Below are 15415 nucleotides of genomic sequence, written 5' to 3'. Positions count from 1 at the left end.
TTGACATCTACCGACTACATCATTCAAAGCAACAGAATACATATCATTTTTAAAGGTCTTATGGAACATTCAACAAAATAGATTATCACATCCTGGTCCATAAAACACTCCTTAATAAATTTGAAAACACATAAATCATACAATGTCTGAATTCAGACCAAAATGGGATTAAATACAAACCAATAAAAGAAAGATAACTGGAAAAGCCTAAGCTATGTGGAAATTAACAGCATACTTCTACCAAACACATGGATCAAAGAATAAATTTCAAGACAAAATTAAAAAAAAATGTGTTTTGAACTAAATGAAAATGAAAACACAGCTTATCAAAATGTGTGTAATGCAGTTAAAACAGAGCTTACAGGGATTTTCCCCCAGATTTACTGAGATGTAATATAACATTGCATAAGTTTGAACTGTACAATGTAATTATTTGATAAATGATTACTACATTCAGGTTAGTTAATACTTTCATCCCCTCACATAACTACAATTTTATTTTATAGTGAGAACATTTAAGATTAACTTTTTCAGCAACTTCCACATATATAATACAGAAATGTTCTACACTCTGTTTCAAAAATTTGGCTTTTATTATATTGCATATATAAGCAATATCATACAGCACTTTTCTTTCTCTGTCTGACTCATTTCATCTAGCAAAATGACCTCAAGGTCCATTCATGTTGCCACAAATGATAGAAAATATCACATTTCCTTTATCTGATCATCCATCAGTGCACAGTTAGGTTGTTTCTATATTTTGTTTTGTGAATAACACTGCAAAAAACATGAAGACGCAGATATCTCTTGAAGGTAGTGACTTCATTTCTTTTGATTATATACCCAGAAGTGGGATTGCTAGATCATATGAAAGATCGATTGATCTATCATCTATCAATCTATCTATCTATCTATCTATCTATCTATCTATCTATACTTTTAATTTCTTTTGAGGGCCCTCTATACTCTTTTCCATAGTTGCTGTACCAATTTATATTTCCATCAACAGTGTACAAGCAGTTCCTTTTCTTCACATCCTTGCCAACACCTGTTATCTTGCCTCTTTTTGAAAACAGTCATTCTAACAGGTTTGAGGTGATATCTCATTGTGGTTTTGACTTGTACTCCTTGTTACTTAGTGGTGTTTACACTTTATGTACCCATTTTAGTACATATTTTTTATGTACCCATTGGGCATTTGTATGTCTTCTTTGGAATAATGTCTATTTAAATCCTCTGCCCATTAACAAAATCAGATTATTAGTGTTTTTGCTACTGAGTTGTAGGCATTTTTTATATATTTTGGATATTAACCACTTATATATGGTTTGCAAATATTTTCTCCCATTCCTTAGGTTGACTCTCCATTTTGGTGTGTGTGTGTGTGTGTGTGTGTGTGTGTGTGTGTGTGTGTGTTGGATTTTTAATTTGTTTTTGTGGGGTTTTTTTTGTTGTTGTTGTTTTACTGTGCAGAGCTTTACAATTTGATGTAGTTCCTCTTGATGATTTTTTTTCTGCTTTTGCTGTCATTTCCAAAAAATCACTGCCAAGACAATGCCAAGAAGCTTTTTTCCTGTTTTCTTCTATTAATTTCATGGTTTCATTGTCTTTTTTTAAATCTAATTTATTGTCAAATTGGCTAACATACAGTGTGTAAAGTGTGCTCTTTGTTGTTGGGATATGTTCCCATGGTTCATCACTTACATACAACACCCAGTGTTCATCCCAACAAGTGTCTTCCTCAATGCCCATCACCCATTTTCCCCTCTCCCCCACCCTCCCATCCACCCTCAGTTTGTTCTCTGTATTTCAGAATCTCTTGTGGTTTGCTTCCCTCCCTGTTTGTAACTATCTTTCCCCCCTTCCCTTCTCCCATGGTCTTCTGTTAAGTTTCTCAAGATCCACATATGAGTGAAAATATATGATATCTGTCCTTCTCTGACTTATTCCACTCAGCATAGTACCCTCCAGTTCCATCCACGTTGCTGCAAATGGAATGATTTCATTCTTTCTCATTGCCAAGTAGTAGTCCATTGTATATATAAATCACATCTTTTTTATCCATTTGTCAGTTGATGGACATTTAGGCTCTTTTCATAATTTGGCTATTGTTGAAAGCTCTATTAGACCACTTTCTTATACCATACACAAAAATAAACTCAAAATTGGTGAAAGACCTAAGTGGTTTCATGTCTTAAAGTTTTTCTAAAATCAGCTGTGAGGTAATTTTTGTGAGTGGTGTAAGATAGGGGTCCAATTTAATTCTTTTGCATGTGAATATCCAGTTTTCCCGGCACTGTTACTTGAAGAGACCATCCTTTCCCCATTGAGTATTCCTGGCTCTCTTCTCAAATATTAAATGACTGTCTATGCACGGGTGTATTTTTGACCTCTTTCTTTTCTTTTCTTTTTTTTTGATTTTTATTCTCCATTCTATTAATGTGGTGTATCAAGTTTATTGCTGTGCATATGTTGATCCATCCTTGGATTTCAGAGATAAATCCCACTTGATCATGATGTATGGTCTTTTTAATGTGCTGCTGATTTTGATTTGCTAGTATTTTGTTTGGAATTTTTGTATCTATACGTATTTGTATTCATTAGGGATATTGGCCTATAGTTATCTTGTCATGTATTTATTTGTCTTTGGTTTCTGGGTAATATTTCCACATAAAATGAATTGAAGAGTATTATAAAGGGTTATTCATACCATTGGATGCATATATTTGAGAAGAAGAAATATCTAAAATCAATAGCCTAAGTTTCTACCTTAGGAATCTAGATCCTCAGAACTTACTTATCTTATAACTAGAAGTTTTCACAATTTGACATAAAAAGAACAAATTAAATGCAAATTAAGGAGAAGAAAAGGGATAATAATAAAAAAATAAAGCAGCAATCAAAGAAATTGGAAAAAGGAAATCAATAGAAAAAATCAATAAAACTAAAAGCCGGTTCTTTGAAATGATCAAATAAAATCAATAAGCCTCCATCCAGGTTTAGGGAAAGAGAAAGAGAGAGAAAGAGAGAAAGAGAATGAAAGAGAGAGAGAGGGGGGTGCGGAGAGAAGAGAGAAGAGAGGACACAAATTAATACTATCAGAAAGGAGAAAGAAGAAATTTCTACAAATCCCATGGTAATAAAGTAATACTATGAACAAATTTGGCTGACCAAATTGAAAGTCACAATCTCACAAGATTCACACAACTACAAATAGGCAATACCTAAAAAACTGAATTAGTAATTTAAAACATTTCAAGACAGGAAGCATGAGGCCAGGTAGGTTCACTGGTGAATTATACCAAAATTTTAAGGAGGAAACTATAGCACTCCTAAACAGTCTTTCAAAGCTTATAAGCAGAAACTTTTAACTCTGTGAGGCCAGCATTACCCTAAATACCAAAACCAGACAAAGACATTTCAAGAAAAGAAAGCTACAAATCAGTATCTCTCATGCATATATGTAAAAATCTTCAACAAAATCTTTGCAAATAAAATTCCACAATGTATAAAAATAATTGTACATGGTAAATAAGTCACATTTATTTCAGGCATGTAAGATTGGTATAATTGAAAATTAATGTTATCTATCACATCAATGGGCTAAAAAAGAAAAATCACATGCTAATATCAATTAATGCGAAAAAAGTTCTTGACAAAATCCAATACCCATTCATGATAAACTCTCAGGAAACTACTAAAAGAGGAGAACTTTCTCAATTTAGAATATCTACAAAAAAAAATCTACCATTAATGTCATACTTAATGGTGAGAAGCTTGAAGCTTTCCCACTAAGATCAAGAATAAGGCAAAATGACCCCTCTTGCCACTGCTTTTAAATGTCATACTGAAATTCGTAATAATGCAATAACACAGGAAAGGAAGTAAAGGTGTACAGACTGGGGAGTAAAAAAAATAAACTGTCTTTGTTCAAAGATGACATGATCATCTATATAGAAAATCTGAAAGAATCTACAGAAAATGTGGAACTAATGAGCCCGTTTAGGAAGGTTGCAGGATATATGGATTATAATCACTTACCTACATAATAGCAATGAACATACCTACATAATAGCAATGAACAAGTAGAGTTTGAAATTAAAATCACAATATAAGTTACATTTGTACCCCCAAAATGAAACACTTAAAACAACTACAAACTCTGATAAACAAATCAAAGAAGAACTAACTAAATAAAGAGATATTCTGTTCATGGATAGGAAGACTCAATATTATCAGTATGTGAGTTCTCCCCAGCATGATCCATAGGTTCAGTGCAATACCAATTAAATTCCAGGAAGTTATTTTGTGAATATTAACAAACTGATTCAAAGCTTATATGAAGAGGCAAAAGACCCAGAGTAGACAGCACATTATTGACGAACAGGATCGACATTACTTGATGCCAAGACTTATTATTAAGCTTAAGTAATAAGGACATGTGGTATCAATAAAGGAAAGACAAATCAATGGAAGAGACTAAAGAGCTCAGGAAGGGACCCACATAAATACAATCATCATATTTGACAAAGGAACAAAGACAATACAGTGGAAAAAAAAGATGTGTGTTTTTGTTTGATTTGTTTTGTTTTGTTAACAAATGGAGCTGGAACAACTAAATATCCAGATGCAAGAATAAAAATGAATCTGGACACAGACCTTCCACCCTTCACAAAAATTAATTAACAATGGATTATGGCTTATAAATATAAATGTAAGATGTAAAGCTATGAAACCCTTAGAAGATAACAGAAAAGAAAATCCAGATGATCCTGGGTAGAGCAATGACCTTTTGTTACAACCCCAAAGCCATGATCCATGAAAGAAATAATTTAAGAGGCTAAATGTCATTCAAATTAAAAACTTTAGTTCTGCAAAAAGATGATATCAAGAGAATGAGAAGACAAGCCATAGACTGGAAGAGAATATTTACAGAGAGAACATCTCATGGAGAACTGTTATCTAAAATACACAAAGAATTATTCCAAAAGTTAATAATAAGAGAACAAACAACCTGACTAAAAAGTGGGCCAAATATTGTAACAGCCACCTCACCAAAGAAGATATGTACATGGCAAATAAGCATATGAAAAGATGCTCATATGGTATGTCATCAGAGAAATGCAAAATTAAACAACAACAAGATACCACTCAACTCCTAGTAGGAAGGCCAAAATCCAGAACCCTGACAACAACAAATGTCTGCCAAGATGTGGAGCAACAGGAACTCTCATTCACTATTGGAGGGAATGCTAAATGGTGCAGCCACTCTGGAAATCCGTTTGTCATTTTCTTATAGATTTAAACATGTTTTTACCATACAGTCCAGCAACTGTGCTCATTGGCATCTACTCAAAGGAGTTGAAAACTTGAGCCCACAAAAACCCTGTGCACAAATGTTTATAGCAGCTTTATTTCCAATTGCCAAAACTTGAAAGCAGCCAAGATATCTTTCAGTAGATGAATGGATAAATATACTGTGGTACATCCAGACAATGGAATATTATTTGGTGCTCTAAAGAAATGAGCTATCAAGCCATAAACAGATAAGGAGAAATTTTAAATGCATATTAGTAAGCCAGAGAAGCAAATTTGAGAAGTCTACATACAGTATGGATCCAACTTCCTGACACTCTGGAAAAGGCAAAATTATGGAGACAGAAAAAAAGATTAATGGCTGCCAGGGATTGGTGGGGGAAAGAATAGGGGTTTTTAGGACAACAAAATTATTATATACGATACTACAATGGTGAATACCCTTTATTATGCATTTATTAAAATCTATAAAGTGTAGAACACTGAGGGTGAATTGTAAAGTAAATTCATGGATTCTGGGTGATAGTGGTATGTCAGTGAAGGGTTCATAGACTGCAACAAATGTACCTCTCTGGTGCAGGGTATTGATAGTGGAGGAAGCTGTCCACGGGTGGTGTTAGGCAGTCTCTGTACTATCAGTTCAATTTTACCATGAAGCTAAAACTGCTCTCAAATAGTCATAAGAAAATAACAGCAGAAGAGTATATACCCATAGTACTTTAATCTCCAATCCATAAACTCTTCAACTCCCCATTGATGCTGTCAGTAAGAATTTATTTTTAACCTAATAGAATCAAGGACACTAAGTTGAACACAACCCAATCTTTTTTTTTTTTTTAACGTTTATTTATTTTTCAGGGAGAGAGAGACAGAGAGCAAACAGGGAAGAGGCAGAGAGAGAAGGAGACATAGAATACAAAGCAGGCTCCAGGCTCTGAGCTGTCAGCACAGAGCCTGACGTGGGGCTCAAACTCATGTACTGAGAGACCATGACGTGAGCTGAAGTCCAGCGCTTAACCAACTGAGCCACCCAGGCGCCCCAAAACCCAATCATTTAACAAGGGTCAGTAACAAAACACTCTTTAAGTGACTAACTTATCGATGATTTATTTTGTTGTATGAAGTATATATAAATTATGTCCTTTATCCATTTCATTTTTCAGTGTCACATTAACTCTGTCATCATTATGAGTTCTAAATGGGTCTCATACAGCTGTTTGCTAAGTAATTTAAAATTTGAATAAAAATAAAAACTTCCCTTGGTATTTACTGTAATGAGTAGAGAAAACAAAGATAACCCTCTGGAATAATGACATTTCAGGATAACTAATGTCAGGTTTAATAATCATGGACGGTGTAAACATTTTATTGAAATAAAATTTTAGCAAAAACTTATTAATAATTGATGTAAACAGAGATAAAGATTCATTTATGGGTCAAAAACAAGTGTTGGTATAAACTAAGCCAGATATTAAGCTCTCTAAGGTCAGAGATGAGAGCTTCATAAGTCCAAGATTCTGCCTGAAGTTAACTGATGGTGTTGCAAGTAACACAGGAGACTCCCAAAGGTTGATAGATAGGTGGAGGATGCATTATTCTTTGTGCTGTGTCATAAACTTTGTCCTCACCTGTTTGAACATTTTCTGAGATTTGTCCGGTATTTATGATATAATTTTATATATTTCAAAATGTCCTCAATATTTTTTTTGTGAAAATATGCTTAGGGCTCAGAATTTTAGAAATTCTTTTGAGCATCTGATTGTTTAAATGTATTTAAGCAGCTCTTGTCAGGAATAATTTTGTCTCCATTAGAAACAATATGGTTTAAACCCCAATGAAAAGATGGAAGGAGAGAATGCTCAATTCGGAACTTACAGGCAAGAATTTTACCTCAAACGTGAAACTTATTAGATGAGGAAGGAACTTAGGACAAGATTTGACTTCCATGATTCTCAGTCTGCATCTCTCCCATTCTACACTGGTAGGAACATTTTGAGGATTTGAAGAGGTAGTAGATATGAAAGACTGAGACAAGAGATCCACACTGTGGGTCCACTATCAGTTTACAATCTCTCCTCCTTCTCTTCCTCCATTCTATGTTTCTTAAGAAATTTCTATGCACAATAAAGTAAAATGCAATATAAGAGGGAGTTCACCTTCTACCAAAAGTAAAAAAGCATAGAAATAAATGTAAACAACAGAATTCATATATTTGTTTTACTTAAACATATAAAATGCCATTTTAATTGTGCTTTCATTAATGGGAGATATTTTTTATGTAAAATCTAATGTTTCAGGAATGAGATACATCTACAAACAAAATGCATTTTAAATAAAAAAAATATTTTTAAGATCTTCAGATAACACTGCATTTCTCCAAACCTATTTCTTTCCCACTTAAATTAAAAATCTCTAGAGAGTTCATTATGCCACCACTGCCTTAGGTCCTTATCAACTTTATACCCTGTACTAACCAAATGTAAGAAATTGTTATATCTATGACAAGAAAATCTGAAAGTATTAAAATGTTAACAAAAGTCTTCCTCCCTATCTCTCCTGAGCTTACTAAGCACTTTTTTTAATTGAAAGAGAAATGGTATATTATGAAAACTACATACTAAATAACCATTCTACAAAAACAATAGTGAAAAGATACATGCTCTTTCTGTATATAGTTAGTTACAAAGTTGCAGGTAGACACAGAACCTAAAATTTGGATTATATCCCTTTTGATTTTAAATTACCTTTAACCTTAGGTGATGCTGTGAGAAATTGAAACTATAGAATTTTGATTTACATTTAATATGTGAATGTGTGATTGAGGGTAGTCATAGTTTTCAGAGACGGTATAAGACCGAAGTGACTTTATCTCAGTTAAATGAATACTCCTATTACCCATTTTTTTAAGTCTTCAGCTGATCTTTGTCATATTTTGAGATCCTAACAATGTAGCCCAAATTCAGTTTCTGCAATTGAAAACCAAGAAAATTCAGGAGAAAGTTTTAGGTGAATTATTCTGGTGATAGTATTTACAGCTCATCTCAATTTTAAATATTTGAATAATTTCTATGACTGAAGAAGAGCAATCAGTGCAAATGATATAAATAACCATTAGGGGGACATTTTTGATTGACAGCTATTCCCCAAAATGTTCAAAGTTAAAGGCAGTTATTATCAACAAGATTACTGAATATAATAACTTTAAGGATGTAGTGTAGTCTAAATTCAATGCATTTAGACACACACAAGAATGATTTTTATAAAATTTGCCATTTAAAATCTCATGAGGTAGAAAAATAAAAATAGGGATAAAATCATATTTGATTTATATTTTTTTTAAATTTTTTTCAACATTTATTTATTTTTTGGGGGACAGAGAGAGACAGAGCATGAACGGGGGAGGGGCAGAGAGAGAGGGAGACACAGAATCGGTAACAGGCTCCAGGCTCTGAGCCATTAGCCCAGAGCCTGACACGGGGCTCGAACTCACGGACCGAGAGATCGTGACCTGGCTGAAGTCGGACGCTCAACCGACTGCGCCACCCAGGCGCCCCATATTTGATTTATATTTATATAAATTGAAGGGTGAGTAAAAGTAAACAAGGGAAGACACTTGAGCCATTTCTTTCCCAATACATTTTTTTGTGGTATAACTGAGTTTTGGGAATCTAACTACATTTTGTCCTCTCCAGACAAGTCCTGCAAAACAGTATATACAATGAAAAAACAAGGAAAGAAAATAAAAAATCACTGTATTTCTATTATTTTTGTTTTGTTCCTCCCCTCCCTCCTCTTTTTTTTGCTGTGTGTTGTGTGTGTGTGTGCGCGCGCGCGTGTGTGTCTGCCTTAGGTCCTTATCAACTTTATACCCTGTACTAAACAAACGTAAGGAAAGGAAAACACACACAGTGTGTGTTTTCCTTTTGGCTAGAACAGTTTAGCTTAGTTAGGTAGCCACAGCTACTGTCACAGGATTCTACCGTTGTAACCACATGAAAGGTATCAGAGGAATGCTATGGAGAGCTACCGAAGGACTTTTGAATAACATAACTGCTTAGCCAGAAGAACTCAATTAGTTCCTGTTTTTATGTCCTTTGATAAACAGTTATTTCTAAAACACATATTACAAGCTCTTGGACTGGACACTGTTTAAGTAACTGGTGATACTATAGAAGTCTGTGCCATGAGGAATTAGTATCTAATATGGGGAAGGGAACAATTAAATAAAGTTTTATAATTCATATTGGTAGATAGCTGATCAAAGTAACTTTATATTATAAGAAATTTTTATTTGAATAAACAAGAGGCATTAAGATAAATAATTCCCCTATGGTTTAATCATATTTAGATAAAACAGGGCCAGTACTTCAAAAGGTATGAATAGACTGTGAAGTAGACAGCAAAAAATGACTACATCTCCAAACATCGTTACCTTTATCTGTATCCAAAGGTCACCATTAATAATTAATTTATCATAAAGCTCAGTGTATTCTGAAAGGCCCACCATCTTTGGAGTATGTTCTAGTGTTATACACTTCATTCAGAAGAAAAAGAGCACACTGTTTTAGGATATGCACATACAAATTTCATGGACACACATCACAAATACTTGTATAGCAATTCAAGAATTGCTGGGTTGTCAATACAACAATCCTAATGTAAGCTATCCTGTACAAAACAATTTAGCCCTGATGGGAACTTCAGTGTGTAAGCATATTTTTCAAGCTCAGTCAATGTAACCTTTAAAATACGTAAATTCATGACTCCTAACATTTTAGAGGTTTGGTAATTTACAAGTAATGCAATATTTAAGGGTTCTGAAGAAAGTTTGTAGCAAATTTTCATAACCCAAATCCTGTAATAGCATTAGCAGGTAAGGCTGAAGGTCACTTAACGTAAATTAATGTTGCTTGTTTTCAAGGGTTATCAGACAGTTATGTAAGTGCAGATAAATTAAGTTAAACATTCAGACTTCTGACCAAGAAAAAAACAAAAAACAAAAAAACACTGCTACTTTACCATCATCGCCAAGTTTGATTTTTATAAAAATGTGGGAATATTGTTTGATCAATTATGATTTGTTTCATGTATTGGTGTTTTCTTCTATTTCTGAGGCTCCCTGTTATATGTTCTGTCTATCTAGCTAGCTATCATCTATTCATCCATCCTATCTATACTATTGGGTCTTCTCACTTTCCCAATTTTAAATGCTTCTCACACTTTTTCGTCTTTTGCTATAATGTTGTTAATGGTACCTATAGAATCTTTTTAAAGTATTTTAGATTAATTTCTGTTAATATTTTCTATGCTTTATTCCAGTATTTTTGTACTTTAATACATTCATGAGCAAAATGGATGAGAAATCTCATTTATTGATCAAATATGCACTCATATTCAACTGTCAATCTTTTAATTTAATTCACTTTATACTTAAGACTAATCTTCATAAGACTGATTAACCACAGTTCATCTTCCACAGAAAAGTTTTCAGTAGGGACCATGCATAGTATAATTCGTTCATTTTACCAGTGAGGACATCTAAGTCCAGAAAGGGTAATGCCTTGTCAAGGTATCAAGACTCACCCAGTCCCTGCGTACCAATATCCGTTCAAGTGTATTTTTCTTTGCCTTTTCCCCCCATTAACCCACTGGCTTCACCAAACTCCACCTGAAAGTTGTCCCAGTATCTACTCTAGTAAAATAAATAAGGTCATGTGGCTGTTAGAGACAAGTAATATTCATCAAACCGGTTTCATTTCCTTCTATGCATACACCAAGTTCATTTCCCAGTCTCCCTTTAAATGAGGTACAGCTTTACCCTTTAATGAGTCACCCTTTAAATGAGTCACAGCGAAGTGACTGAGTCTGGTTAATGTGATATAGCAGGGTAGTGTGTGCCACTTTCAGTTTGGCTCATTAGAACCTCCCCCGAGTGAGCCTCATTCTTTCTCCATTCATTGGAGAGACCTCACAAAACCTGATATAGATCAGGATTCTAAGATTTCCGGAAGAAGCCTGGGTCTCTGAATTACAACATGAAGCAGAGCCCATCCAAACCTGGAAAACACATCTTAGACTACAAGAAGTATAAGAAATAACATTTGGGGGCGCCTGGGTGGCTCAGTCAGTTAAACATCCAATTTCGGCTCAGGTCATGATCTTGCAGTCCACGAGTTTGAGTTCTGCGGCTGGCTCCGTGCTGACAACTCAGAGCCTGGAGCCTGCTTTGGATTCTGTGTCTTCCTTGTTCTCTGCCCCTCCCCCACTCATGCTCTGTCTCTCTCAAAAATATTTAAGTATTAAAAAAATTTAATGCAGGGTGCCTGGGTTGCTCAGTCGGTTAAGTGTCTGACTTTGGCTCTGGTCATGATCTTACACTTTGTAGGTTCTAACCCCATGTTGGGCTCTGTGCTGACAGCTCAGAGCCTGGAGGCTGCTTTGAATGCTGTGTCTCCTTGTCTGCCTCTCTGCCTCTCACACTCTTTCTCTCTCTCTCTCTCAAAAACAAATAAACATTAAAAAAATTAAAAAAAATAATACATCTGTTTAATGGATAATGGATGACAGAAATGTAATATTATATTTAATATATACTTGAATTTTAGTAATTAATTTTTATGCTTTAGGCAGACAAATTAAGAACTAGTCATGATTTGATTCTGTCATTGCTTCATTGTATGACTCTAGCCAAACAATGATGCACAAAAATATCTAGTTAGTTCCACTAATTCTTTTTGACTTGACATGCTCAGTAGCTTTACTATCACTTTGTTTTGTCTATACAAAAAGAATGATTCAAATAGAATACTAAATATATATACACATCTCACCATATATTTATTTAGTTTTCTATATATTTCAACTACTGTATCCTTTATTTAAAAACACAATAGGAGGAAAGAATTTTGTAAGCCACAACCACTGTGAAATAATTATTAACTTTCTAACTTTAAATGAGTTGATTCATATTTCCTTTATAAAATAAATAACTCAGGATTTTTTTGAGTCATCTATGTGTACAGCATATCATATTGTTTTAATCTTTCACAAAACATTTCATGAAGAGAATTGTTCCTGAGTTACAACAGATATCCTTATTTGGATTTCTGATATTAGTTTTAGTAGCAATTAAGAATTTATTTACAGATATTATTACAAAATGTGTGACTTTTTATAGTTTTTTTTAAGTTTATTTACTTATTTTGAGAGAAAGAGAGATAGTGTGTGAACATGGGAGGGTCAGAGACAGAAGGAGAGAGAGAGAAGCCCAAGCAGGCTCCACGCTGTCAGTGCGAGGCCTGATGGGGGCTTGAACACACTAACAATGAGATCATGACCAGAGCTGAAATCAAGAGTCAGACATTCAACCAACTGAGCCACCCAGGTATCCCCAAAATGTGTAAGTGACTTTTTATGTTTACAACTAAGAAGATTGAGAAAGTATTTAATTTTTTTTCATCCACAATTAGATAGCAATCAAATTATCCTAGATTTGGAAAGCTTGGAAAAGCAATTTAAGGCCATTCATCACAGAGACAAGGTCTGAATACTCTTCTTTAACATTTGGTTTTGTTAAAAGGCAGAAGATTCTATCTTATTATAATACAATGGAGTCATGGATATGATTTGGGGAAATCCCGGTTATGGTAATTCATGTTTATCCTTGAGCATCCTGGGGAAGCATGAAATAATGTGTTTTAAGAGCATTCTGATCACTTATTGGAAATGTAAGTAAATTCACTTACAGGTAAATAAGTTGTTTCTGTTCTTGTTTCTGATGTGTGTGGTTGTTGTCCTGGTAGTTGAAAATTACTATAGAAACTTGGGAGTTAAATGGCCTAAGAATATATGCCATCTTCTAACAGAGCTTTTCTCTAATAGACTTTCCATGAATAATATTGCCTGTCTCCTAAAGACATTATTTTTTTTAACAAAAGGAAATTAAAAAAAAAAAACTTTGGGGGTGCCTTGAGCCTCTGACTTTGGCTCAGGTCACGATCTCACGGCTCAAGGGTTCGAACCCCATATCCAGCTCTGTTCTGACAGCTCAGAGCCTGCAGCCTGCTTCAGATTCTGTGCCTATCTCTCTCTCTGCCCCTACCCTGCTCATGCTCTCTCTCTCTCTCTCTCTCTCTCAAAAATAAGTAAACATTAAAAAATATTAAAAAAAACTTTAGTTATTTACTTCTAGTAAACAAATATATGTGGTTTATAATCTGATCTCATAATTCTGAAAAACATTACTAGGTGATAAAGTCAGTGCCAATAACACAGACATTGAAGGGGATATTCCAGCTGTCTGATATTGTTGTGAATCATGTAAGATTTACAAAGTAATACATCTCTATTTTTATCCCTCTTTATTCTCTGTGTCAGGAAACGGAGATGAATCTATCTATATAACATATTTATAATCAGTTCCAATAAACTCTGTTAAGGTATAAAACTAAGGAAGTTCACATGCCACAATTTACCTGATTGGCACTTAATGGATGCACTTTATTAAACTATGGGTTGATGGTATATTGAAGTTTTGCTGTAAGCTGATGTCAAATATCACAAATTCAAGCTTGAATGAAATATTATTCTATATTAATTAATAATGTGAAACAAATCACCTTAAGAATAATACATTCTCTTATTTCCAGGATTATTTTGCATCAAGTGAAGAAAAATATGTGCAAAAGCTTTGGAACCAGTAACGTGATTTATAAAAATCAGGTATTCAAAACCACAGAAAGCCTCATGTTAGAAGAAACCTGTGTCCCTCTGTCTTTTTCTATCTGTCTCTTTCTTTTTGTTGAACAATAAAATTATATGCTATGATTTTAACTGCAAAGCAACTACTAACAAAGTAGGGCCACAGATCATGCTGAATTGATAGATAAATTAGCTAGTGCTGCCTGACCTTCCACCCCTACAATCTGACATTCTTGTCAGTCTAAAATACTAGGGTTTCCTAATTAGTTTAATCAATTTATTTTTCTTTTATTTATTTTTTTTTCAACGTTTATTTATTTTTGGGACAGAGGGAGACAGAGCATGAACGGGGGAGGGGCAGAGAGAGAGGGAGACACAGAATTGGAAACAGGCTTCAGGCTCTGAGCCATCAGCCCAGAGCCTGACGCGGGGCTCGAACTCCCTCCCGGACCGCGAGATCGTGACCTGGCTGAAGTCAGACGCTCAACCGACTGCGCCACCCAGGCGCCCCTTTATTTTTCTTTCAATGTTCACATTTTGAGATAGAGAAAGAGCACAAGCAAGGGAAGGGCAGAGAGAGAGGGAGACACAGAATGTGAAGCAGGCTCTAGGCTCTGAGCTGTCAGCACAGAACCTGACACGGGGCCGAAACCCACCAATTGTGAGATCATGACCTGAGCCAAAGTGGGATGTTCAACCGACTGAGTCACCCACATGCCCCTCAATTTGATTGTTTACCTTCATTCACTAGGATTCTATCAGTATTGTATGCTTAGTTGTCAATTCTCCCTTCACATTATACTTTTATTAGTCCAGTTTTCAAAAAAAACAGGGACAAAAGTTCATAAGTTTACCATTTTGTTAATATTCTCAGTTCATACTTGTTACTAGAGAACACCACCAGAGCTTCTTCTTTGCCACAGAGATTTTAATCCTAGCTCTCTGTAACTATATAGACCTGTAGAAGTCTATAGGTTTAAATGTATATTGAATATATCTATGCAGCTTTTCAAATTTGAAGATTTAACCCCAAATCACCTTCCAGTATTTAATATAAATTCTCAATAAATCACATCACACTATAAGTTTATTTTACTAACTTTTACACGTGTGAAATGCCATTAGTTATCTATACAAAATTGAAATACTTTGAATATCAAGATTTCTAGGCCTAATATTCTATTAATTTAAATAAACAGCTGAAGAAGAATATAGCAAGTAGAAATTCTTCAGGTTTTCTTTTGAAAACTATGCCAAGTATTGGACAATATTTTATAGCAACATTTCATGCTTTACTTAAATTTTAATTAGAGGTATTACTCAAATCTTTAAGTACATATTATAAAAAATATTTGCCACAATGTTGTATTCTTATGATGCAAATATTCATATCTGC

The 15415-nt window shown here is 34.3% G+C and overlaps 1 protein-coding gene across 3 annotated transcripts in view; it reads right to left on the bottom strand.

Annotated features, from left to right (window-relative positions):
* The window catches only part of FSTL5 (follistatin like 5), a 781763-nt gene that overhangs the window by 442489 nt on the left and 323859 nt on the right, over positions 1-15415 (bottom strand). The window lies entirely within an intron of this gene.

This window comes from Acinonyx jubatus, chromosome B1 (assembly GCF_027475565.1).
Source record: "Acinonyx jubatus isolate Ajub_Pintada_27869175 chromosome B1, VMU_Ajub_asm_v1.0, whole genome shotgun sequence".
Lineage (NCBI taxonomy): Eukaryota > Metazoa > Chordata > Mammalia > Carnivora > Felidae > Acinonyx > Acinonyx jubatus.
Note: the sequence above shows the minus strand (reverse complement) of the source record. Positions and strands in the feature narration are given on the sequence as shown.